General features: G+C 36.1%; 2 pseudogenes; both read right to left on the reverse strand.

Annotated features, from left to right (window-relative positions):
• Positions 1 to 7,549: 7,549 nt before the first annotated feature.
• On the reverse strand, positions 7,550 to 7,668 carry LOC118605461 (annotated as a pseudogene).
• A 10,597-nt stretch (positions 7,669 to 18,265) lies between these two features.
• Positions 18,266 to 20,134, reverse strand: LOC107511355 (annotated as a pseudogene).
• Between the last annotated feature and the right edge of the window lie 7,826 nt (positions 20,135 to 27,960).

The raw sequence follows: 27,960 nt of genomic DNA on the forward strand, positions 1-27,960 counted from the left end.
TTCTCCACGTGGCCTCTCTACAGGATCCTTGGAACTTTCTTACAGAATGGCAGCCAGGCTATTAAGACAGAGTGAGACAAGATGATAAGCCCCAATGAGTAAGTTTCTACTTGCATCATGCTTGCTAATAGTCTATTGGCCAAGGCAAATCATATGGCCAGTACACATGGGAGGAAACTTTACATGGGTTTAAATATTAAGAAGTGTAGGTCATTGGAGGCTACCAATGTCAGAGTCCCCCACAGGCTACTATTTATCGCCTAATATCTATTTATCTTTGGCCTTTTATTTATTCATGTATTTGTAAATTTTTAATTTTTAACAAGATGCGTGGCCATCTAGAATTAAGACTACTGTTTCTACACTAACACTCATCAAATTGTGGCTGGAAAGCTACAAAATGGGGCAGAGGGATTTAAGTAAAAGTATTATGCGTGACCACTGGATAGTGTCTTTATTTAGAATCTATTGCTGTGTGACAAATTACAAAACTTAGCAGCTAAGAGCAAGAAACATTTTCTAAATCAGGATTTGGGAGCTGCTGCTAAGCTGAATGACTTGGTTCAGAGTCTCCCATATGGTTGCATTCAGGATATTGAGAAGGGCTGCCATCATCTGGAAGCTGACTATGGCTAGAGGATCACTTTCTTGATGGCTTACTCGCATGGCTTTTGGCTGGAAGCCTCATTTTCTCAGCATGTGGACTTTTCAATAGGGCCACTAGCTAGGCTAACCTCATGTCACGGAAATTTGCTTCCTCTAGAATGTGTGAGGGAATGGGAGAGAGAGATACAGAGAGGAACCAAAATACCTTTCATAACCTGGTCTTTTAAGTCTCATGTTGTAACATCTTCTGTTTCCATTTATTCACACAGATCAACCTTGAGGTTGGAGAAAACTACAGTAGTATTTGTTAATATTGTAAGCAGTTAGGCAAGGCACAGCCGAGCAAACCAAATGCTATACAAAAGATTCTCCACAGTGTAGCTGAGCTCCAATTTACATGTGTTCTTCATTCTCATTAGGGAGAAAAACCAGAAAATATATCACTTTTTAAAACTAGAAACATTTATGACAGTATTTCCCAAGAATTCTGTTTTCTAACCCTCTAGGAGTATTTTTGGATTGTTTGAAAATAATTTAGAGAACGTGGCCTGAAACAGAAACATTGCTGTCTTATTCACTGCAGAAGTAATTACAGATTATTGTTAGTGAACTTGTCTTAAAAAAAGAAAATCTATAAATCTATAATTGGGGCAGTGTAAACTGTGTGGTATAAAACAAATTTTCATATGGACTCGTTCTGCTATTGTTTTCTTGCCATACTCACGGTGGAGCTGTTGGTTAAATCCTGTCTTTAACATGTCCAAGAGATATATTAATACTGTCTACATGATTATTAAAGAGAAAGTCACATCCTATATAACTATGTGGCCCAATTTAGGTGATTTGAGTCTAGTGGTAGATAAAAACATTGACTTTAGGTCAAGAATTCATGGTTTCAGATTCTCGTTTGATCTTTTCTTAGCCATATGTTCTTATTTGCTGTATGAGGCATTTTCTCATCGATAAAATGGGAATAATAATACAAATGTGACAGGGTGTTGTATATAAGATGCATGAGGCTCCTAGGAAACACTCAATAAACGGAATTATTATTAGTAGCTAAGTGTTCTTTAAATATTTTATTAGAATTAATGGTCTTGGTGAATGCTTAGTGTATTTCCTATAAAAGCACCTTCCTTTAGGGCAATTTCTTGTCTGTACATTTGTGTGTGTGGGCATGTGTTTTAAAAGAAGAGATTAGGCACCAGATGAGCTAGGATTAAGAAAATGTGTGTCTTTTCAGAAGGTCTCTTCCATTGGAAAATTTATTTGGACAATTTGAGTTGTGTTAATATAGCCAAATAACTAGAAGCCATTCATCTTTCCATTTATCCAGCCAGCAGATCATTTATCCAACATTTATAAAGTATCCATTATGTGATGAACACTAAAAATGCAAATAATAAGACATTGTTTCTTCCTTCCAGGGTTTCTCAAGCTATGAAGATTTATATCACAGAGAGATATAAACAAATAATTAAAGCAGTGTGTCAGTTCCTATATTTGTAACATTTTTTTATGTGCTGCATATGGCACTAGTGCTTGCACAAGAAGAAGCATTTGACTGCTCAGGAGAGGATTCCTGAGGAGTTAATGTTTTATCTGGGTCTTGAAAATGCCTAAGGAAAGGACAGGGGAAGAAGGGTGGAGGAAGAGATAGTACTTTCTGGACAGAGCCTGTGAGAAGGCAAGAAGGAATGGAAGAACATGGTGTATTCTAAGGAACTGTCATAGTTTAGAAGTTCAGGACTATGCAGTGCTTAAAGGGTGGCAATCAGGGCAAGTCTGGAGAAGCAGAATGGGCCAGATCATGAAAGAACTCACATGTCATGATGAAGAATGCACTTTACCTTGTAGGTGTTGGTGAACCAATAAACGATTCGTGTTAATTTACCTTATGTGAAGGTTGTCATGGACCTCAAATACCTGGGTTTGGCTCATGACTCCATCACTTCCTGATGATGTAATCTTAGCAAGTTATTTACATCTCCATGTTGTCTGCTCATCTATAAAATGGGGCAATACATTATACTCATGATCGTGTGACAACTAAAAGAAAAAAATATATATAATATTTAGCCCATAGTCAGCACTTAATGTTAGCTTTGCTAACAATAATGATAATAGTGAGCTCTGGGTGGTCTAAATAATTCAAGAATTGTTATTCATTACATTACATAATGTAAAAGTGAGTGGTGAGTCTACAAGTGATGAAGACCGATGAAGAATTTTTGGAAACTCTAGATAAGCTAATTGTGGAGGAAAATTACTTACCAATGCAAATCTTCAGTGTGGATGAACCTCTTTATTCTGTAAACAACTACCTGAATGGACTTTCATCCATAAGGAGGCCAAGTCAATGCCAGGTTTCAAGGCTTTTAAGGACAGGATAATAGTCTTGCGTGAGTACAACATTGCAGACTACAAATTGAAACCTTTGTGATCTGGCACAGTGAGAAGCCCATGGCCTTCAAGCATATTGATAAGCAATACTGCTAGTGTACTGCAGGAGCAGTAAGAAGTCAAGGATGACTCAGGTTCTCTTCCAAGATGCCCCCCTGAATTGTTATGTCAGCCAACTGGAGAAGTACTGTATGGAGAATTACATAGATTTTGCTTATTGATAATGCTCCTGGATGTCCTCCTTTTATTGGCGATCTTCATCCCAATATCAAAGTGCTATTTCACTCTCCAAACACAACCTGCTTGATTCAACCAGTGGATCAAGGAGTTAAAGCAGCTTGTAAATCCTACTACCTCAGGACTTTTGCCCAGTCTATTGCTACAACTGAGAAAGACACTGAGAAGACACTGATACAATTCTGGAGAGATTATAGCATAAATGACTGCATCAAGGACCTTGCTTGAGCTTGGGGTGATGTCACCAAGGAGTGTATGAATGGCGCCTAAAAGATGACACTCAAGAGGTTCGTCCATGACTTCGAAGAAGTTGCCAAAGATGAGGAGGCTGCAAAAGTTAACAAGGCTGTGGCTGAGATGGCAAACAACATTAACCTGGGTGACACTGAGGAGCTTCTAGAAGTGGTTCTTGAGGAATGGACTAATGAGTAGTTGTTGGAATAGGAACAAGAATGCAAAGCCAAAGAAGAGTCAAGAGAAAAGGAAACTTCAGGAGAAAAAAAAGAACAAGAGTTCCCAAGAAAATTCATGGTAAAGAGTTTAGCAAAAGCTTTTGCAGGCTTCAACAGCTCCTTTAAAAAATTAAAAATATGGTTCATGGTACATTATCTGTTTACAAGCAAATCTGTGATTTAAAAGAAAAAAGGAAACCAAGCAAACCAACATGTATGTATTCCTGAGAGTGACATCTTCTCAAGAAATGCCTCAGGCAGATCCTTCAAGGGGTATTCTAGAAAAAGGCATTGTTATCATAGGAGACGACAGCTTCATGCATGTTGTTGCCTCTAAGGAACTTCCAGTGGGACAAGATGTAGATGTAAAAGACAATAATACTGTTAATCCTGACCCCCTGTAGGCCTAGGCTAATGTGTGTGTGTGTGTGTGTGTGTGTGTGTGCGCGCGCGCGCGCGAGCTTTTAACAAAAAAGTTTTAAAAAGTAAAAAAACCAAAAAACTTTTAGAATGAGGATATAAAGAAAGAAAATCTTGTTTAGTTTTACAATGTATTTGTGTTTTAAGCTAAGTGTTGTTATAAAAGAATTTAAAAGTTAAAAAAATAAAGTGTATAAAGTAAAGTTACAATAAGCTAAAGTTGGAAAATTATTGAAGAAAAAATATTTTTCTAAATTTAGTATAGCCTACGTGTATACTGTTTATATATAGTCTACAGTGTTATACAGTAACATCCTAGCCTTCACATTCACTCACCACTCATCACTGTCTCACCCAGAGCAATTTCCAGTCTTGTATGCTCCCTTTTTGGTAAGTGTCCTATACAGATATACCATTTTTTTTATCTTCTATTCCATATGTTGACTGTACCTTTTCTATGTTTAGGTATATTTAGATATACAAACATTTACCATTGTGTTACAGTTGCCTACACTACTCAGTACAGTAACATGCTCTACATGTTTGTAGCCTAGGAGGAACAGGTTATACTATATAGCCTAAGTGTGTAGTAGGCTATACTATTTATGTTTGTGGAAGCGCACTCTATGATGTTTGCAAAATGTCAAAATTGCCACACAATACATTTCTTAGAACCTATTCCATCATTAAGTGAGTCATGACTATTTAATAATTAAGCTCCACAATGAATGGGTCGAGCAATAAGTAAATTACAAGTTGAGAGTGAGGAGAGATCAGTGAAGGCTTCATTAAAGAGAGATTCATGGAGATGGCAGGACTTGAGCAGAACCTAGAGGAAGGCCAAGTGGCATCAAAAAACTGAATAAAAAATTCAAGGAGAAAGTAACACACCTGCTCTCTGTCCTGGGAAAAAGTACTTTCTGTGCCTGCTTTTCTCCATATATGAAAAGAACAGTTTGCAGTTTTGTGTCTTAAAAAAGCACAGCATACGAACCCCGAAAAAAACATCTAAAACATACAGGAAGAAACAAAACCCACCATGATATTTTCTCATTTGCACTTAACTTAGAGTTTGGGACCTTTTTCCTGGTGTAGGTGTTGCCACAGGCTCCAGACATTCTTAACTTGATTGGATCCCTACAGTGCAGTCTACTTCAGACTACCTTTTTTTACACTGCTTGAAAGTTTTTCAATTTATTCAGCAGAATATATCAGGCTGTCAGCTTTGGAGAGCTGGTGCCTGCAGAAGATATATCTTTCCTCTGCAGGTGGCACTGGCTGCCAATTTTTCTTTGGTATGAGCTCTTGTTCCAAAGAAGCCCTCTGTGGTTTGAGCACCAGTCACATTTGAGTTGATCTCCTTTTCTGTCTACTGCTGTATCTGGATGATGACTATACCTGCTGTGTGTGAGTGGAGAGAGGAGTCTATTGTGTTATTGCTTTGCTTTGTGATTAGCAAATTACTTTTTGCTTAAACTGGGTCATCTCATCTCTTTTTTCTTGCCCAAGCAATTTATCTGCCTCTGTCATTTCCTAGATGTTGATATCAATGTCACTTTGCTTCAGATGGTGTCCCTTGAGTCTTTGAAGTTCCTGCTATCTGTCTTCTCTTTGATTATTTGCTATCCACTCCGCAGAATGGTTTCACTCTCTTCCTGCTGTCCATCCTCATCACATAAGCTATCTGGTTCAGCCTAACTGCCATGAGCCATCCCTGCTGGGCTACAGGAAAGAAGCAGAAAGATTTCCTCAGGAATTGTCAGAGTCCTCTAGTAGGTGCCTTCCTTTACCCTCGATAGCACATGACAAAGCCTGAAGGGAAAACATACCCACTGCTGTCAGTTTTACTAAGTAGACTTTATAATGTGCCACTGACATCAAAAGTAATAATGGAAGAAGGGAAGGACTTCTCTTTTGTTTCTAGTTTTCCTCTTCTACTTTCTCTACTCTTTCTGAATGTCAGTTTTCTTTTTCTCTTCTGCACAGCACATTATGAAGATGTTAATTAAAAACATTTTACCAAATGAGTTATAGTTCCAGACTTAGTTTTGTTTTGAGGCTTACTAAGTTCTAGTAATGGAACAGTCCAGAAGAGACCATTGAACCTCTTTTTCATATTTCTAGGAGGGAGGGCCCTTAAGAATCCCAGACAGGTGGGTTTTGAGGCAATTTATAGGTATCTTGTAAAACATTCAGCAGGAGGAGATTTGGCTTATGGTAGATGGGTCTGTATTTAACAAGTAACAGTTAGTAGTAATGAGGATTGTACACTATTAATAAAAGAAGCCAAGAAAAGGACTAGAAAATTATGGTAGCTAATGGTGTGAGGAACATTTACTATAAACCTGATTTTATGACACATTTTAGAAGAGCAATTTGATCATAAATATTCACTCTCTTGTGACATGTTGCACATAAAGTCTGATCCCAGGAACATTTTTAAAATACCTTTTAAAATTATAGGAGACAAGAAAAGATAGCTTTCATATGCAAGGGAAGTTCTCTTAGGTTTTTGCCACCAATGAAGTAGGAACCCTCCATCAAATTATTTCTACTAAAGATTTACCCTTAGGGAAACTCATAGTAAAGTGAAAAGTTCATTTCTCTGAGAATATTTTAGCTTCTATAAAAGGATAAGACATTCGATCAGGTGATAAGTGGTTCACAGGTGATTTGTTTTAAGATTTCATTATAATCAAAGGTTTTTTTTTTTTTTTTTTTTTTTTTTTTGCTATTTCTAGAGTTAAAGTGTTTGGTTTTTGAGTCATAACATCTTTTCTGCTCATAGATGATGGCAACTATTATCTCAGTTTTCCTTGGAGGTGCTAATATTAGTGAAAACTCCTTCACTTTACCCCAGGCATTATGAGCTGGGCCATAATTTTAAACATGGCCAGTAAAACTAGTACAGAGATATTTTCCTGCTTTACTTCCTTACTTCCTCATGATATATTTTAATCTGGGATTAAATAGCCATGGCTATCTTTAAACCAGAAACATACAGGAGAACCTAATTGTATTGTCACTCAAATTGCTGTTTTTCTTAGATCTCAGGAGCAATTCCTTATTCAGTCTTAATAGAGCAATGAAGAAATGTGTTGAAGAAGGGAAGAAAGACGGGATATTTATAAATACTAAGTCAAATCTTTAGTGTGGGTTTTATTATATTTGCTTTGTGTATATTCCCTAAACATAAAGCAGGCTTGTATTCAGAATAAGTACGAAAACAGGAAAACACATCCCAACAGTGTGTGTATATGTGTATGTATGTATACGTAAACCTTATTTATGAGTTTGTTTTGATATTTTCTATTCTGTTTCTTATTTCTGCCATATTTGCAGTTCAGTGATTTATAAACTATTTTAGTAGCGCTTCTGTTGGTAAAACAATTTTAGTATGTACTCCCCAAATATCTTTTTTTTTTTTTTAATGCCTACAGCACCTGGTCTTTTTAGGTTGTCTCCCATCCAAGTACTGACCAGGACTGACCCTGCTTAGCCTCTGAGATCAGAAGGGATCGGGCATGTTCAGGGTGGCATGGCTATAGCCCAAATATCTTTATATACCTTTATTTGCTTGTATATTAAATATATTTACCATTATATTAATATACTGTATGTATTACAAATCATACACAGAAATAAATACAAAGTAGATTAAACACAAATCAATAAATTATTTAAAACATCTTATCAGTCAATGATGGTATCATTTGTTGATAATTTGTGGCATTGCAAATAGTTAAGACGAGGGTAATTGTTAACCAGACTAAGTATAACTCTATATTTCAAAAAAATTTTTTGATAAATTCAACTTACTTTTGGTGGCCAGATTTTTATTGTTTTTATTTTATAAGGAAAATTTTATGTAAGAAGTATAATTATCAGTTCTGATATTTATTATCTGTTCATGTTTACATTCTTGGTATTGTATTCAATCTGTGGTCTTTGCAGGAGTATTTTGAAACTACTTGTACAATTTATAAGAGTTCTTTTAATAAAACTAGAAAAATCCATTTCAACATAGCTTGTCACACTTCAATTCCTCTATGTGCACCACACTACAAGCAAAAAAGGCAGGTGAGGCACCAGTTTTAACCCTTCCACATTGGAGAGCAGTTGTTTTTCTCAAGATACCTCATCTATTTGAGATGGCAACCATCTGATACATGGATGGTTAAGAATGTGGGTGTTTGTCTGAATATTAAGTGCTAGAAAATTGATAAAGGTTAATTTTCTTTTTTATGAAAAAATAAATAGAAATATTAATATTTTCTTTTCAACTCATATGGATTGCCTTGTGTACCCCCTGATAGGAAGGATACCATCTTGGAGACCATGATTTTTAATAATATAATAGAGTTGATATGTAATTAAAACTCTATCCATTTAAGGTGAGTCTGGTCTTATAGTAATGGATATAGAGTAAAGACCAGTTTCATAGTCAAGAAATCTGAATAGGTCCTCAATAAGGTAGCTATAACTCTTGATGACTATTCAGAATCACCTCATTTAACTTTGCTGTATAGTATGAGTTCCATTAAGGGCAACTTTTTAGGGAAGAAAAGCCCAGCAATCAAGTTCTAATTAACCTGTTTAAAGTACAGATTAAGATGTATTTGCTAAAGTGTGGTGTTAAATCCATAAGTAATATCTATGAGAAATATTATCAGTCTCTTATGAATCTAATGTGTCCAGGTAAAATAAAATACCCTGAAACTGAGTTTGTGAGCTGAAAGGTCATTCTAATGAAGATATAGCTACAAATGCCCTGAGATTGTTGAAGAGCTGAATCATTTAGTAATGTAAGTGATCTTTAAAGACTGGTTCAAGAAAAAAATGGGCATAAAAGAGATTAAAGGTGTTATTTTGGAAAGAGAAATCATCTAAAACAAAACTTCGGATACTTTCCCTTGAGTTTAGATTGCTAAAATGACTTGCTTCTTACGTAAATTTGGAGGTTGCCATTCTATATAAGTATAGGATTACAATTAATTTCTTTGTAAAATATTTCTTTATGATTTCTTTTTAAAACCTTAGGGTGCAACCTACTTAACTCTGAGAAAGATATAGCAATGGCTTCCCCTAATCCAGAGATAAGTATGAGACCATCTGTTTTCTCTATTTTTTCCTCTAAATATTTTGTACATGCCTTCTAATTTTTGAAGTATAAGCTGTAGTGGAAGCAGTGGCTATATGTTATAGAAACAACAAAAGGCCTCCTGATGTTATTTGCAGGAAGAATTGATGTTGAAACTATCTTCGGATTATGATTTAGGAATTTTTGAGATATATCCAAACTATTCAAGTTTATTTGTACAAAAGAGGCTAGCTAGCATCAGGAGGTATAACTTCTTAAGACAGAAGTCTTAAATTGGTATCTTACATCTCTTTTTGTGTCATTGTGTAGAATCAGCAAGTGTATTTAGGAATAGGTACAATGAAGACTCATATTTTCAAAAGCTTCTTGTTAATAACATTCTCTTTCTGACTTATTTTGTGAGGCTGAGGCATTATAAAGGTTTCACATATTTTATATATTTCTTTCACATATTATACATTCCTTGGACATCAAGCGGATTTTGAATTCTCTTACAATGTGAGAATCACATATTTTTTATTTTTTCTCACAGTGCTATTTAGCTTTTGTTCCTTTAGCATTTTAAAAAAAAGTATTAAAATCTATTAATGCTTTCTGTGACCTTTCTACAGATGAAGGTAAGGCGATAAAAAAAATTCCCCCCAAATCAATTTAAATTATTGTTACAAGAGTACTGAATAAACTACTGTACAATAGAATAGAAGCAGGTGTTTGACTTTCTAAAAATTAGGGCTTAATTAATAGGCTCATATCGATTATTGATTGGTACCAAAACTTTGGAAATGTCTGTGAATCTTTATATTCTGGAAATTGCTGGAAATATGAAGGAAATTAAAATTAAAGGTCTTAGGATTTTTATTGTCTAAACCTAATATTTCTTCATTTGCAGAATAATTTATAGCCTCTGCAGAGACTTTTCCATTTTAATGGTAAAAATAGTGGTTGCTGTGCAAAATTTCCATTAGAATTATAAGATCTCCAGCCCCACTCTCAGAAATTCTAATTCAGTGATCTGTTGGTGGTGGTTGAGAGAGCAAGAATCAATATTTTAAAACTTTGTCCATGTGATTCTGGTAATAAACCAGATTTTGGATTTAAGAATAGAGGTGGTCAGATTTACTACTACAGCAATTAGAAAAAAAATCTTCATGTTTTTAGAAGGGCAGAATTTCAGGCAATTACAGTATCAGTTCATGTAATCGAGGACATTTACTTCAATGGGTCTATAGCTTATTACAATATTCCTGGCGGAAACAATATGACTTTGTTCCCAGATGACAGAGACTTAGTGAGAGGATATGAGAAGACAATCATAACACCTCAGAAAGAGAACTAGAAGAACACCTACCCTTTCTGATCTTTGTGGATTATAGGCAGGAAGACAGAGGGAGATAAGAAAGTCAGTTAACAGGGTATCTAATTTCTTTCCCCCCATTAAACTTTGATGTAGAAGAACTTTGCTTTGGTTCAGTCACGAAGTTGCTGGAAGTGGCCCAGGGATATTAAAGTGTGTGGCCCACTTCTCTGGACTTATTAGAAAGAGTGCAGGAATTTAAGAGAGAACCAGCCTTTAGTTCAATGATACAGCATATCATAACCCAAGTGGTATAAGTAAAAAGGAACAGTTAGAAATGTTAAAATTCAAGTTTTGGGACTCACACATGGAATAAATGAAATTCCAAAGTGTGGAGGTGCTAAATTATCATATGCTAATTTACAAAAGGAGTGGAAAATACCAAATTTTACACTCCATAGACCTCTTATCTAGGGGTCCGTCATTTACAAGACTATAAAATGGTAGAAAAAGTAAACAGATTTTTGAGAAGGGAAAAGGGATGTGTGTGTGTGTGGGGGGGGTGCGGTTCTATCTCCTTCACTTCAAGCTCAGTTTGGGAAGAGGCTTCAATGGGACCACTCAGAGAGTTTGAAAGGTGTTCCCAACACTTGGATACCACAGAGAACAGTGCCTATTTGTGATAGCAGGATAGAGGTGGCATCATGAGAACTGGGTAACACTTCCAGAGCTTATTGGGATAAAAGATGTATGAGTGTTTTCCATGGTGGTCCATGTAGGAAGCTCTTGCTCAGAGTTGGTAGGAAGAAGGGTCTTTTACTAGTGAAAGTCCAAATTGATTGAGCCACTCTGAAACTTGGGGGCTCCAGAAGGGCAGTGGTCCATCCACATGTCAGTAGAGATTAGAAATGGAGATTCTCAGTGAAGGCAATCTCCAAGGAACCTTTGAGATCCACAGTGAGGAAAAGTCAGTATTGAACACTTCCCCAGGTGGCCAGCTCTCCAGAAGGCAATGGTGCCTGCTATTGTCTGTGCCCCTTAATCCTTCCTTTATCTCAGCCCAATCTTCGAGAGTTCTAAATCTTGATTACTAGGGTAGTGGAAGAAAATGAGTAGGATTAAACATGAAAAGAGGAGGACCCTACACCTCTTTTTTATTGCAGGTGGCTAGCTCAGAATCTAGCAAGAGGAAGGAGAGAAGATTCTAGTTAAGATCACATTCTGAGTTTTCATCATCATGTATAATAGCTTACTCTACTAAATTAGAATGCTTCGTGAATTGTAATGACTGAAGGATTGCTTATAAGTGTGAAAGAGTCAAGTACAGGAGGAAGAAGACTTTCTTAAACTAAAAAAAATGTTTTAAAAGGAGGATTTAAAAAAAAAAGTTGTATTTTGATCATACTGGCTTTGTCCAATGTACCAATTTAGGCTGGTTATTAAGGGGATTTGGAAATGAATGTGTGCCCTGGGGAGAACTGAGAGGTACAGAGAAGGCTGGCAGGAGGTGGCGTCTAGGGGTGACAGTATTCTGATACTGGAGGCAAATGTGTGAGTTCAAGGACTTCAGTGCTGAGCCAGCAATTCCTACTTCCCACCAAAAAATAAAAAGTAAATATTCTAAATGTTGACCTGAGTAGTAAAATAAACCCAGACCAGTTGCTCTGCAGAGATTACCTTCAGATCCCTTTTCCAAAATCTGATGCCTTGTAGGTCACAACCCTTCCCCATTCAGCTGATGGCATCTTGAAGAGGAGAAGGGGAGGAATGAATGGAACATTGAAGATTTATTGGAGTCATATAAACAGAGACTGAGTCACATGAAGAGAGAGCGTTGATTATTAGGTCAAACTAAGGTTACTGCATTGGACAAAACTTTAGTTTTTTCATGCTAAATGATTGCTGGTAGTGGTGCTATTCGTGATTATAGTAGTGAAGTGCTGTGTTTACAAAAAAGATCAAAATAAGATAGATAGGGAGAAAAAATAGGGTAGTATGGGTGAATTTTTTACTTTTCTTGATTTCCGATTTGCCTGTTTGTTCGTTTGTTTTTGTACTGTTTCATTTGAGGAAAGAGATAAATCAGGCAACTGCTGTGGTACAAGCTCAATATTTTTTACTTTTACTGACAGTATTAAGAATCTTACTTTGCTTCTTGGGGCAGAAGAGAAAGAATCTGGTGTGGGAGAGAAGAAAGATTGCATTAGATGAGAGAGGAGAAGTCGTAGAATGGTTAGTATTTTTAAACTAAGCATTCAGAAATAACTAGTGGTTCCTTTGAATTATGTGTTTGGACTGGATCAAGAGCCAAGTGTGTTTAGTTTCTGCCACCACATGTTTTTCAACAAGAGTAAGAGAAGGGAGAGAAGTTGATTGATTGATTATTGTAAAAAAATAGTTTTCCTTGATTTTATTTCAAGATTGGAGGTAAAGGTATTGGAGATATGCAAAATAAAACAAAACAAAAATGGTGTTGCTAAATTATTCTTATTTAACACTTTTGTTTGCATAGCTTTATTTTCTTTCGAGGAAAAAAGGACTGAGAATTCTAACTTCACAACAAAACACAAGTCTACAGAACTTCCTGGATTTTTGGAGAGAACCACAGGAATTCAAGTACTCCGAATGACCTTAGAAGTGCAGACTACCCTGTTGTTGGCTGCAGGATGGCAGAATGTCTATAAGAGTCATGGATATGGATTCTTTTAAAAATCAATCCCTTTGGGTGATCAGACTATATTACAACAGACAAGGCATGACCTTTCTTCTGATTAACCTATTTATTTTTTCCTCCTGTGTTAAAGAGTGTATTCTCAAGCTGGGGAGGGTAATAGATGCATATGTAGATTTAACAAATGATTGATAATGTGGCTCTTTTTCTAGAACACTTTGGATGAATTTTTGTTTGTTTTAACTTTGAGGCTTATGTTTTGTTTTTTTTTTAAATAAAGACGAAAGAAAGGGGAAACATTTCTGTATGAGTTTATTGGAACATACATGATCTTGTGTCAGTATTTATCTAATAAAAAACCATTAAGCATCTTGATTAGTTTAGGAGATGGTGTAAAGATTGTTACATTACTGGTTGCTGTAACTGAACACTATGTGCAGTATTTGTCGCGGTAAAATGCACTTATCAGAAAATATGGGAAAGTTATTATACACTGCAGTGGTTGATACAGCCCAGGTATTGGACATAATGATATTTCTTTTAAACAAAAGTACTCAAAATGATAGCTACTATATAGAAGGGATGGCAGCTCACTTGTGGTAGATGTGACCACAAAAAAAGAAAGCATGGGATTTCTTAGGCCATACATAGAGATAATTTTCCTTCCTGAATAGTCACACTTTATATGTACTAATGACTTTTACTATCACCTTTAAGTTGAGAGAGTACGATTAATGAGTTAAAAAAAAAAAACGCTCAAAACTCAGTATTCTAATTAACATGGTATATATTTTGGGAGACTACTTAAACTGGAAGGTTAATATTTACATTTAATATACCAGAAATAAAGATAAAATGATGCCACTTGAGTCAGGAATGCATGTGTATCTTCAAATTGTATCAAAAGAACCAAAGTGGGCTTTCATTGCAAACCGATTTTTCTGGAGATAGATTTTGTACAACACGCTCTGTTATGCAACGGCTGCTTATTTCAGCCTGATTATTCTACTTGTTTATTTTTCTCCATGGTATCCTTAGGAAGCCTATCCAGAGGATTTCTGACCAAAAGAAAAAAAAAATGGTGCCGAAATCCAGCTATCAAAAACAAATGTGTGATCTAACCATGCACTGGGGTCAGCAGGGGTCTTTGGGAGGCAGGCTTGAAGTGACAGTGATGGGTCCTAGAATGTGTTCAGGGCTCTGGCCACTCTTGTGGGAGTGTTGTCTTTTTAACTGAGCAGGATTAAGAACTTTATGAGGATAGAGGCTATTGCTATCAAGGGAGTGATAACATGGCTCAGCTACTGTTACCCGGAAAGGAAATGAGAGTTATTATGGCTTTATATTTGAGATTTCGTTTCTTATGTTTTAGAGGCAGAAGAAGTACAGTATTGCCCTGGGTTCTGCATAGTTAAACCATGAAAATTTAAAGAGGGGATCTTTTCAAAATTTTGTCTGAGCAAAAAGCAAATAAGTATCAATCTTCCCAGATGTCAATAACACAAAGCGCCAATATATTTGTTTTTTAATATATTTTATTTAAGCATACAGATAATTTAATAGTATCTAAAAATGAATATTACTTATAAAGAATATAAATGACATTTATAAGGAAATGATAAAAGCTTCTAAATTCTTGCCTCAGCTTATGTAAGAAGCATGTCAAATATATTAGAATGAACAGACACTGTAATATTAGTATTTGTGTTGTGGTGTGGGTCCAAAAGAATGGACTAACCAGATGAGGATGCCCTGGTAGAATTCAGCCACAGTGTCAGGAAACAAAAGCCCAAAGGTGAAGAGAGGTTTTCTCTGGGCATGGAGATTAAGGAGCATTAATAATGCAGCCAGTGGAACCAAGGGGAAGAGAATGCCCATTTAATCAACATTTGTTTTACTTTTCAAAGAAAATGTCTTCATCGAAGCAATTTTATTTGACACTCATGAGATTTTTTTAATATATAAATTTTACATATTGTTTCCCCTTTTTCCTCTTATCCCATCTGATACCCTGAGTTCGACTACTCCATCTGGTGACCACTATTACAGGTTTCTTAGGATCCCTCTGTGGTAGATTGGATCTCAAAAGATGGGCACATATTCCGTTTTACATGCTCCTTTGCGATGTGACTTTGCTACTCCCCCATTAAGAGAAAGAATCTATTTCTCCTCTCCTCGAATCTGGGCTTCCCACTGTTCTAAACTCTTTATAGGAATTAAATCATTTGAGCTTTACAAGAACCATGTGAGGAGGTACTTTATCATCTCCATTTTATAAATCAGACAATCAAGGTTAAAACCCAAATGATTACTTAGGAACAATATTCATAAACTAGAAATTACAGTAGCTACAGGAAGAAATAGAAATTTTAATTCACTCCATAGTGTATAACAGATGGAGAGGATCACTAATAAATTGAAGATTGGTTGTTATTAGTATTTCAAATATTTCGTTTCTGCTATTTTAATTGTGTATTTTTATTTTTTGTCTTACCTTTTTTCTGATTCTCAAAAATGATTTTCATTGTTTCAAAAATACATTTCCCATTTTCCTTTTATAGTTTTGCTGTTTTCTTTTTAAATTTTTAATTCTGTTTCTAAACCTTAATCCCACATATTTTTACATTTTCAGTTTTCAAATTCACATTTAATAAAATCCATTATCTCTTTTGCATTCCTTTCTTATTCTATTGGCATAGAGACTTTCCATCTTATATCTCTTATATGACTTTTTAACTCCTAATATTTAATTCTAATTGGTATTTTAGTTCTTTTAAAAAAATTCCTTTACTTTTATACTTATAGTATCTTAATATAGTTTTAATCTGTTAACTTTTTTTCTCGTCTTCATGGTAAAAGTTCTTGATAACTTTCCTAATTTGTCTCTCTCACTAACAACATAATCTAGTACACAAGAATTATACCCAGAAGCCAGTAAGCTTTCTCCTTAAATTGGATGAATTTAGCTTCTAAGATCTGAGATAATGTCCTTGACCTGGAATGATGAATTTGATGGATTTTTAGCTACCGAGTTGTACCTTTGAGATCCATTATCTGTCCTATATTATGAAATGTGACCAGTTGGGATAATGAAAGAAAGGATACTTATGTAGTGGCTTTACTTGAGTTTTCGTTCAACAGCAAAAGAAGTTAAAGCATTCAGTTCCCAATATTTAGTGTTTTAGATTTTTTGTTGTTCCTTGTGATAGGTGAAAAGGTAGGCCAGGGTTTGCTGTTGACCTCATCCGATGGATTTCTCTTAACCCCGTCACTGCAATCAAGGTGCACTCTCTATCAGATTGGTTCCATTTTTGATGATGATTTACTTTTTAATTTATTTTATGCATCTGTGTGACTGAGTTCACCAGTGGTCACTGACTACCAGAACTGATGTCAAGCTAAAAGAGACATTTCCTGGAGTGACTGCAGGTCTGTGGGCCTTCCCTCTCACAAGAAGATGTAGGAACAGTACTGGAGACTTTAGCCATCTTTCCTCCCTAAGAACCAGCAGTTACAGATCATTTAATGTTAAGCCTCCTCTGCTTATATTATCTCAAAATGGATGCACTGTAGTAAATATTAAAAGATATTATCCCTGATTTTTGTCTTTGGAAAAAAAATAACAGGGCAAATATTACCCATGCTTAGATTAATGAAGTTAAAAGGCAGAGAAGATTATGATGAACAAAGGGGTTTTAAAATATACTAGTCACCTGCTGTTATCACAATTCATGGTGTAGCTTAAAGAGAAATTTCATTTATTTCCTGTCAACATTTGATAAATTAAAAATGGTTTGATGCATTGGTATCCTAGAAAATGTGGAAATCACCTTTTAGTGGTTGCTTTGACAAAGACTTCTAGGTAGCAAATAAAACAAAAGAATACAAAACAAAACAACCACAAAAACAAACTAGTTAGTGCTTGACACAGGAAACAAAAATCAGAAGCACCCACTTGTGATTTTATCGAATTTAAATCCTGAAATCTAAAAAACATGCCTTCTCATATTCTATAGTTGATTTAAGAATTTGAGATATTTGTGGATGGTCTTAGGTCTTTTGAATTGTTCAAAGATCTCATGTTGTGTGTTCCATCTTTGTCCATTTCTTTTTATTAATGTCAGATTTTACCTACATATAATCCATTCTTTTGTTACTTTTAAAGAAAAAATATACAGACATTTATGTATAATAAATTCCTTTGACAATATTGGCTGTATGCTTCTTGGTAAATTGTAAATTTGATATATTATGTTAATGTTCCTTCTAAGAAACAGGCAAGATTTAGGCATGGCTATTCCATTGTTGACTTACCATACTCTATATCACCTTATGGAAACATCTTCACAATAAAATAAGATTGTTTGCAATTTTGACATTATAGACAAGAGTTGATTGACCTTTAATTTGTGGATAAGACTTGATTATGGGCAAAACTAAATTGATATCTCCCCATTATTCATGTTTATATTAAATTATGCCTTAAATATTACGGTGATAGTTGGGGTTATTAATGATCTTTAGATTAATAAGATAACAGTTGCTTTTGCATAGTAAGAAGGGACAGAGTTCTGATTCTCCTCAATTTTACCACAATGTCTTGATGTTTTGGATTAGCGAGAAGCATACCCTCACATAAAATAATAAATGTGATGATGATAATGATGGTGGCATGATTTTATTTTGGCACTTTGAATATTTATTGAAGGAAATGAATGAAATCATATTTTTGTACTTGCTCAACAAATTATTACCTAATCTAAAAAAACCCACATCTTTTTAAAAGGCTTAAAACACTATAACAACAATAACATTAGGCTAACATTTATTGAATACTTCATATGTGCCAGGAACTTCTCCTAGGGCTTGATTATCTTAATTCTCACAACAACCTTTTTAGAAAGATTTAATTATTCCCATTTTTTAAATGAGGAAACACAAGTAGAGACAGATTAACTTCTTAAATGTCACACAAGTGTCAATGTTACAATTCAAAACCCAGATAGTTTGATACCAGAAAACAAATATATACAATATGATAGAAATCTAAAGACTCGGTAAAAGCTTAGTGAAAAATTAACTTATGTGAAATAAAAATATGTGATAATATCGCTAAAAAAATTCTGGTTTTTAATGATGAGGCAGTATAGGTCCTCATTGGTAATAGCCTCCCTTAATTAGAGGTGCTTGATATACTATCATTTTTTTTTTTTTTATATAGAACCAGTGGAAATGATATGGCTCTCTTTAGTTTCTTCCTCATCAAAACAATGGAGTTCTGGTTTGTTTCAAAAGTCATATTTTAGATGTAAAGGTCAAAGGACACTTTAAAAATTTCGTTTTCTTTTTGCACACACCTTCCTTTGATGCTTCTTTAATATGCAACACATCTGCTGTTGGCTTCTTCAAAGGGAGTTTTCACAGAGAAATTAGAAATGTTATTTCTTATATTAAAGTAATAATAATTTCAGATATCATATTTGCCAGAGGATCAGGGCCAGTTTGAAAAATTAAAATAATATATTGTTCTAGAATTGTTAACTCATTTATTCCTTAGCAGTTATTTCAAACTCTTTTTATTCTTTGTAGGCTTATTCTCAGCCTTTGCTAAACTGCTGGTACTATCTGTAGAAACACTACTGGTAATTTTCAGACATTACACCGTTCACATTTAATTAGGCCAGAGGTATTTAAAGTAATATCTACAGGATCTTTTTCTTGTTCATCTAGCTGTATCTTAAAATCTCAACAACAAAAAAAATTATAGGCTCTATTAATAGGCAGGATAATGTTCCTTTTGGTTCATTTCCACAGTTTAGAATGGCTCCTTCAAAAGTGCTTCCAACATAAAGATGGACTTAAATTCCTTGAGATATCACTTCATGACATTTTAAAGGTGTATTGGTAATAGAAACATCAAACTGGTACTGTGTTTAACTCCGAATCTTCTGGAATGGTTCTCAGTTCATGCTGTACTCCATAGGTATTTTTATCTAGTGCTGCTTCTACTTTTCCAGAGGATGGTTCTAGGGAAGAACATGCTAATCATCTAATTCAGATATATATTTTCTTTTCTGTTGGTCCTGTTATTTTCATCATTGTCACTGAACAAAATGACTGAATCATTTAAGTCCAACAGACTTTTGAAGCAGAAGACAGAGGAGACAGATATATACTATAGTGACATTTCTACTGCATTTTCCTTTTAATTTCAGGCTTCAGTCATGATTCAAACTCTTGTTTTCTTCATTATAGGTACAATATCATAGGACCAATTTAATCTTACAGGATCAGTTTCAATTGTTTAGACAGAGGTGGATATTCTTTCCTTTGGGCTACTGACTTCACTACTCCAATCTGTGTATCATCACAATGAAATGTCCTCTGTGAAGGTTCCAGAATTTAATGCTGCATTTTGTGTATTTTTAATTATTTCTAATTATGCTCAACATATTAGATCCAGTTAGGTGGCTTTCTGAAGTTTTAAAGCGTCCAGTCTTGTGTCTTATACGTGCCTTCAAGAAGAAATCACCAGAACTAGTAATCTTTTTGGACTGACAGTTTGACTTCCAGGGAAGCAATCTCCCTATGGTGCCCTTGTTCTTGGGGGCCACCACCTTCCTCCTCTCATGCTGCTTCCTTCTCAACCTAAGGCTCAGACTCTGCTGTGATCGCCCATGGGCCGCGGGGCCGGGGAGGGTGGGGGGACTGCACTGCTGAGCTCCCGGGAGGATGGGCCGCGCCTCTGGAGCCTTAGCCTTCAGGGTGGCGGTGCTCCCAGGTCCAGATGGGCCTAGAGCAAAGGCCCATCTGGCGCTCCAGGGCCTATCTGCAGGCTGGCAAGCTGCAAGGCCAGTGACCTGGGCAGTGCCTAAGGCCGCTCCAGGGCACTGCTCGCAATGATGGCAGTGACTACGTCGCTTCCCACCTGTAGGCCCACGACTCCACATTCACTGCCCACCCATGCAGCCTGAGAAGCTTTCTTGCTCCATGTGCAGGCTGCAGGAAAGCAGGTTGAAGGTGAGCATACAAACACGCCTCTCAATGGTTCCAATTATAAAATGCCTGTGCCTGTGCGCAGGTACCTTGAGGTCTTGGAGACCCTCAGACGCTCTTAGCTCTGTTGTGTTTTGCAGCTGCTGCTAAGGCAGTCCACCTGCCTAGCCCAGGTGTGTGTGCATCCAGCTGGGGATTTTGAGACTGTCCATATGGACAGGGGTGGGTTTTCTTTGTCACCGCCTGCTGTCAGTTGTCACAGTGGAATCCTTAATATAAAACTGAATCTGCCATACAATTAACAAAGAGAAGGGCTACAGGTCTAAGGCAGTCATTTATGATCGTTGTTCCTCAGCAATTAACTGGCTTATATTTAACAATCCTGTCCTTATTAGCACTTAGTCTATTCAGTTGCTTAAGCACGCACTTAGTAATTGATTTTTCTGGGATTAAAGAACAATAAATTGTGTTACTCAAAAAGGCCACTTCTAGACCCAAGCCTGAGAGGCCCCTGGCATGAGTTCTGCATGAGAGGAGCCACACCACAACCTTATGGAAAATAAATTTATAAGAACATCTGCACAGAACTGGCACAGTGTGACCTGTTAACTCTTGACATCCACTTTTGTAACACATACTTCAGGCTCCAGGGAAGTACTTCTCTGTGACTCATGTCCAATGTCTAGGATTGAAAGACAATTGAATCCCAATGCCACAATGGTTTGTGGACTGTGCTGTTACCAAGATAGGAGGATTTGAGTGGGAGAGCACTTAGGAAAGAGAAAGACAAATAAATTAGTTTGTCTAAGACACTATCATTTCTTGCCTACTCTTCAATAAACATCTACACCTTCCACTTTTGCCTCTCTTTAATCCATCCTCCAATTCTTTATAAGTGTAAATTCAATACTGTCACTTACCTTATTAAAACTCTAGTGTCTTCAGGTTCTTCGTAACATTCCTGGCCCATGTGACCTTGTCTCAGTATGTCTCTATCACCATGAACATCATGTTCCTGCAGATTGGCCTTCTCTTTGTTTCTTGAGAAACCCAAGCTCCTTCCTGCCTTATGTTCACATACTGTTCTTACTCGAAATGCTTTCCACCTAGCCTAACTACCTCACTGAATGAACTCCTTTCTATCCTCAGAGTTTAAAGTTCAGCTCAATGGGGAAGGCCATTCTGATATCCTGGCCCAGATTAGGTTTCTCTAATACACTTTCACATTCTCTTAAATGCTCTAAAGGACTTGTATAACTGCAGTTGCATAACATTTTCTCCCAATAGTTGTCTAATATATTTATTCTCTACAAACTAAAAGCTCCTTGAAATCAGGATTCTTTCATGTTTGTTACCAGTCCTTAGGTTGATGTTTGACACAAAGAATGCGTTTTTCTTGGATGAAACATCAACTAATTGTGTTGCTCAACAATGTCACTCTTAGATTCAGGCCAGATGGCCTAAAGGAATGAATGAAGAATGCCACTAACCAGTTGTGTGATATTTGGCATGTGTGGGTCTCAGTTACTTTATTTTAATTGGAGATGGTAATTCTTGTAAAATAACTACACTATAGAAGTGTTAGAACGTTTGAAATAACACACACATATACACTGAAAAAAGATTTTTGATTAACGATAAAAGTTTACGTATGTGCTATCAGATATATAGAAATACCTATAGTTTAGAATGAGTATAATATATAATCAGTTAGGGAGAAGTATCAGCAAACTATTCAAGTGGGTTTAAGAATTACAAAGATTATTCTCTTGATAAGAAGTCCAAAAGTTTGGGAAGCTCCCGGTGCTGGTCGACATGACCCTGGCTCTGCCTCTTTGCATTTTCTCTGTTTCTCTCTTCCCTATGGTAACTCTGTTTTCAGACACAGCATGATGGCTCTAGCAGTCTGGGCATAGCATCCGGACACAACAACATCTAGATAAAGAACATCTGTGAGTCTTGAAAAGAGGAGAAGACTTCTCCAGATTGCATTACATTACTTGTTTAAAACAACCCCAGGGTGGGGAATAGGACTGTCATAGTTGGCTTCATCCAAACAGTCTTCAGCTCTTTGGTCGATAGTGGTGCCAGCCTCCCCTAAGTCGTGCGAACCCATGAGAAAAGGGTGGATCACAGAATGACATTGTAATTGTTTCCAGAAGGAGGCAGGAGGGGTGAAGGCAAGCAATAGTGTCTGTTATACAATATGTCAAATTTATATATTTAAAATTATTTTTCTTATTCCTGGAAGTCAGAAGATCTATGTCACATGGGTAGTGTGGCAAGACGAAATATTGTAGTATCTCATAGTATTTTAAAGTACAAGATGTTAGGATATTTAGCAAATGATATCACTAGCAAGCCAGTTGACACTTGTATATAACAGTGAAGGAAATTTCTCAGCTGTGTAGGTAAAAATCATGTCTAATGATAAGGTAGAGAGAAATATCAAATAACAAAGGCCTTCATAAGCAGTGACAGCAATCAGGAATGACGTGCACCTTCTCCCATGTTCATTGCAGACATAGCTGATTGGTCACAAAATACTCCTAGCTGAGGGTGGCTATGGTTCGTTGTCCTTTTCAGAGAGTTCCTGACTACCAGCTGGAGCTGATTCTCTAAAGAAAGCCTATCTGCCATCTAATACAGAGATGTATAACAGAACTAATTTTTTATATTAAGGGCAGAACTGGTATATATGGAGCAGAATGAAAAAATTTCAATGTAATTTCAAATTAAAATAAATAAAGATATGGACCAAAAGCAGAGAAAATAGATATATGAGTAGTTGTTTTATGCAATCATGCTTTTGGTAAAAGTGGCTTTTGAATCATGCCCTGCAGGATGCAGAGGTTATACGGATCAGTGGATGAAAAAGGAAGGAAAAAGGGGTGACAGGTCAGAGCATTAGCAAAGATCAATGCTGTTAAGATATTGAGATGAAAATGTGCACATCCTCAACCCTTTTTTCTCTGTGCCCTCTTCCTTCATCCTGTGGCACTTTATCCTCATTCAGATCCCCGTGTCAGCAAAAGATCTTACAAACTCATTCGTACTAAACAGCACATGACTGAAAAGGCTCAATGAGAAATCTTTCCTTGAGCTATTTTGAATATTTGTTGGAAGCAAAGCCTTAAGCCCCAGTATGAAGTTAATAAGGTATAATTTCACAAGCTTAGTAAAACAGGGGTAGGGAAAGGGCAAGAAATATTTCAGTGACACAGAGCCCACCCACAAGTCAAATCATACCATGGGGCAGGGGGAAATACTGAATAATGTGAAAATGAGAAATATTTTGGGTAAAGACAACTTACTTTGCCTACAGTGCCCAATGGTTTTTTTTTTTAATGGATTTATTGAGATAAAATTGATATACCATACAATTCAACCATTTAAAGTATACATTTCAATGGTTTGTAGTATATTCAGAATTCTGTAATCATCGCCAGTATCTAATTTTAGAACATTTTCATCACCCCCCCCCCCCCCACAAAAAAAGTCTTGTACCCGTTAGCAGGCTTTCTTCGTTCTTTCTTCCTCCCTCCAGTCCCTGACAACCACTAATCTACTTTGTCTCTATGGGTTTTTTTGTTCTGATCATTTCACATAATGGAATCATATAATATATGATCTTTATGCTAAATGGCTTCTGTCATTTAGCATAATGTTTTCAAGGTTTAGCCATGTTGTGGCAACTACCCACACTTCATTCCTTTTTATTATTAAATATTCCAGTGCATGGATATTCTATGTAGCTACATCATTTTAAATTACCACCAGCAATGTGTGAGGGTTCCATTCTCACTAACACTTGTTTTTATGTCTTTTTAAATATAGCCATGTTTGTAGATGTGAATGAAGTGGTATTTCATTATCGTTTTGATTTGCATTTTCCTGAAAGCTTATCCAATACTCTTTGCCCCCTCCTCCTTTAGTTACAAGATGGACATAGTTCTATTGCTTTTGTCAAGTGAAATTTCTTGTTTTTTCTTTTCTAGCTTACCACCAATGGCAATCAACACAATGGATGGCAGCTTCCTTTAAAACAATACCCATCCTGTTCCTGATTTTGATGGCTGATGCTTAAGGTATATTCAGGTTGAGAACAGGATCACCATCCAAAAATGTGTCGGAGCAGTTACCAATAAGTAGAAACTGAAAGGCACAGCTCTGTTCCACATATCACTTCAACCCTAGTATATTGCTAAATGGCCCTTTGCTGTTATTTGAAATTATGGGAGAGCAGTCACTATCCTAAAACTCTTACAGTAAGTGAGAAAGATGAATAGTCTACTCCATTTCCTTAGATCTTTAGAACATTTGTAGCATTTCAACATTGTAGGAAATCTTCATACTGCTTTCATTTTCATTTATCTCCAGCAAGAGGGAACTCAACTGCAACTGATACCAGAACCCTTGGTGCAGGAAAGTCTCTGGTTCCTTAAGTTTGCTTGGCTGCCTTCATTGTGCTGTTATATCTGAAGTGTTTGCAGAGGCCAGTAGCTCTCAAAGACTTTAGGCAAGCCTTTATCATACCAATTAACTTTGAGAAATTTCGTTTTCATTTTTATTGTTGGTTTTATATAGTATGCATATTATGCTTATTAATTATAATCTTTAATAGCTATCCAACAAGAATTAAGCTCCACACAGGAATCTTTATTGTCTTTGCTGAAATATCCCAATCTTCGAGAACAGTGCCTGGTACATTGTCAAGTACTCATAAATATTTGTTTAATGGATAAATACATGAATTGGGTGCACTTATACCTGGTACATAATAAATATTAATAAATATCAGTAAATATCAGCTGTTGTTTTAAAGTGCAAATTAGGTTAACCACTTCACAATACATACTTCACTTAAATCTCCTACCAACCAACCAAGATAAATATTATCATAACAATGTTAATTTTACAGATGAGGAAAGGAGGAGCTCGGAGAGTTAAATAATTTGCTCAAGGTTACACACAAGACTGGTAGGTGGCAGAGCAGTGGTTGGAACCCAGCCACGCTCATCTCCTAAACTTGTCCTCTTGTTCACAGTGCTTCTCTGCCTTCACTACTGAAAAATAAACAATCAAAGTCCTGTGCCCTTTTATCATTGCCTGGCAGCCCAGAACTGCCGGATGTTAGGATTTACACAGAAGAGGAATGCTGTTGTGTATGAGCCACCTCTCCTTGCTTTGCAGTGCACAGCCCTTTGAAGTAGAGAGAACAGATACTCAGGAAATAGAAAAAGGGAACTTCAGACTGCTTGAATTTCATATGAAAAGTTGTCAGTTAGAGTTATCGATCCACCCCACGTGTAGCAGCTCATAAAGGGTTTGTTTTAACTTGCTTTTCTCCTGACTTTTGGAAATTTTGCTATGCTCTAGTCACAGGCTTGAGAGGCTGCTTAAACTCGACTTAATGCTTCCAATGTGTTACCTTAACTCCCCCTTCTAATAATAATAACTATTCTTGAGGGGTACAAAGAGAAAACCTAATGCGGTGGCTTTTTCCAGGTGGAATAAACAAATACTTTTCCCGAAAGTCAAGAAAAACATAAAAACAGAAATCAGTACTGACTTGTGATTTAGAGTTTCTCGAAACTCCTCCTATGCTAATAAGTCTTAATGACTAATTATAGCCAAGAAAAATATGTGATATGTGTAGATTTGGAGAAATTAGGCCAGTCATTTAAAAAATATATGAGGCTAGCAGCAAATGAGGTTTCTGATAAAAATTGAGAATAGTTTCTGCCACAAATGCTGATCTCTCTGGACGTATGAGTAGAAATTTGTGGGCTAGTACAAGGTCTTTTTAAAGCTGAAAATTTTAAGGACGCTCTACACTGCCAGGTCTAGTCAGTATTCTTTGCCTGTGTTCCTCAGCTTCATAGATACCTGAGGAGAAGTAGTAGTGTTACATGGCTAAAGAAAAGCAGAATATTTAGCAATTACCAAGATTTTAAAAAGTAAAGCTGGTGTGATGCTTCCTTAAGCTCATTTCTTTATCTCAGTTTATTTCCTATACAGTTTTTAAAAGGGAAATCTGACAGTGGTAGACATTCTTATAGGTCTGGTAGGATTCTATTCCTTTTATTGTTGTGGTTGTTGTTTTGTTGTGAGTGCTGTTATTATTTCAAAGCTGTCAGGATGTGGATGAATTTGGCATGTGGCCTGAGCCATTTGGCATAGCTTATATTTCTCTGGCCATAGGCATCGATTATGGAATAAGCATGTGACCTGATTTGGCCAATGGAATCAAAGTCCAGGACTTTTGTTCATTCTGATGGGTAAGAGTAGCCCTTCTATTTTAGTTTGAGAGGAAAAGACTATAAGTTTGAGGCTGCTGGCAGCTATTTTATCCTTTCTACTGTTACCAGAATAGGCATGGCTGCCTGGGCGTGGAAACAATACAGAAGGAAACAAAGCCAGGACTGGGGAGTGTCTGGCTCCTGGTGACATGGTTTCAGCCCTGAGATCCAGTTTCGTTTAAAAGACATCCTTGCCTTTCTACTCTTATGTTCTATTAGCCAATAAATGCCCCCACCCCACTTTTTAAAAACAGATTTAACTTGGATGTTCTATACCTTTCAACAAAAGGCATGCTGACTGATCTAGTGAGATAAGCTTCAGTTTAACTGATTCCTTCTACCTCTCCAACCAAAGATTCATACACATGTTAACATACTAAGGCTATTTAGAATGGATTTTATAGTACAATCCTGGTCATCTATAAAGGGTATATCTTTTATTGCTAGATGTCTAATTAAATATATTATTTCAGAGTATTTGGGGGTGGTTCTTTTGTTGGGAAAAATGATAAAGTGCCTTGTTAATAGTATTCTGATGTAGCTTTATTTTGTATAGGTTTTCATTTGAAGTCTTTATTTTAGGTCTTAGACAAAACCAGAATGTTCTTATGGTCTGTCTTTGGGCCTGTCATAGCCTCGTAGGTAGTAACTGTTATGGACTAAATGTTTATGTGCTCTCCCTGCCCAAATTTATATGTTGCATTCTTAACCCTCAATATGATGGTATCCGGAGGTGGGGCCTTAGGAAGCTGATTAGGTCATGAAGGTGGAGCCCTCATGAATGGGATAAACGACCTTATAAAAGAGATATTAAGCACTCAAATGGTAACTTATTGGTATCTATGTAACTGGAATTACACTACCTTTATTTATTTGTGTAAATAGAGTCTTTGTACGTAGAATTATAAACATCTTAAGATTACTAACATAGAGTGTCGATGTTTTTTCAAGAAGAGGTGTCTTTTGTTTTACACTATAACCAGGAACAGATGAGTATTTTTAGAGAGTTTATTCACTTTTTATAAGGAACAAATGTTCTCTTTCCCTCAATTATTTAACAGTTATATGGTCTGCTAGAACTTGAAGTTATGAGCTTCCCAATAAATTGTGTGCCTATACATTTCTCCTGGTACTTCTTAGTTTTTATTTCATATATTTCATCAAATAATAGTATTTATCCCTTCTTTGTGGTAGATTTTTAAAATGACCATTTTTACCTACTTAACAATTTGAATCTTAAATGTGATTTTGTCTAAAATTATTGTGCTGCCTCTGCTGGGTTTTTTTCTCCCTCTGTTGTTGTTTTGGTTTGAGTTTGGTATATTTCCCACAAAGCTTTTATTTTTAACCCATTCTGACTTCATTCGTCATTCTGATTTCATAATTTCTTTTGTAAGCAGTATATAGTGACTTTATTATTTAATTGATAAATTTATACTAGTCACATTTATAATCCAAAGTGCTTAAACTGTTGTCAT

Source organism: Rousettus aegyptiacus, unplaced genomic scaffold, assembly GCF_014176215.1.
Source record: "Rousettus aegyptiacus isolate mRouAeg1 unplaced genomic scaffold, mRouAeg1.p scaffold_m13_p_1, whole genome shotgun sequence".
Lineage (NCBI taxonomy): Eukaryota > Metazoa > Chordata > Mammalia > Chiroptera > Pteropodidae > Rousettus > Rousettus aegyptiacus.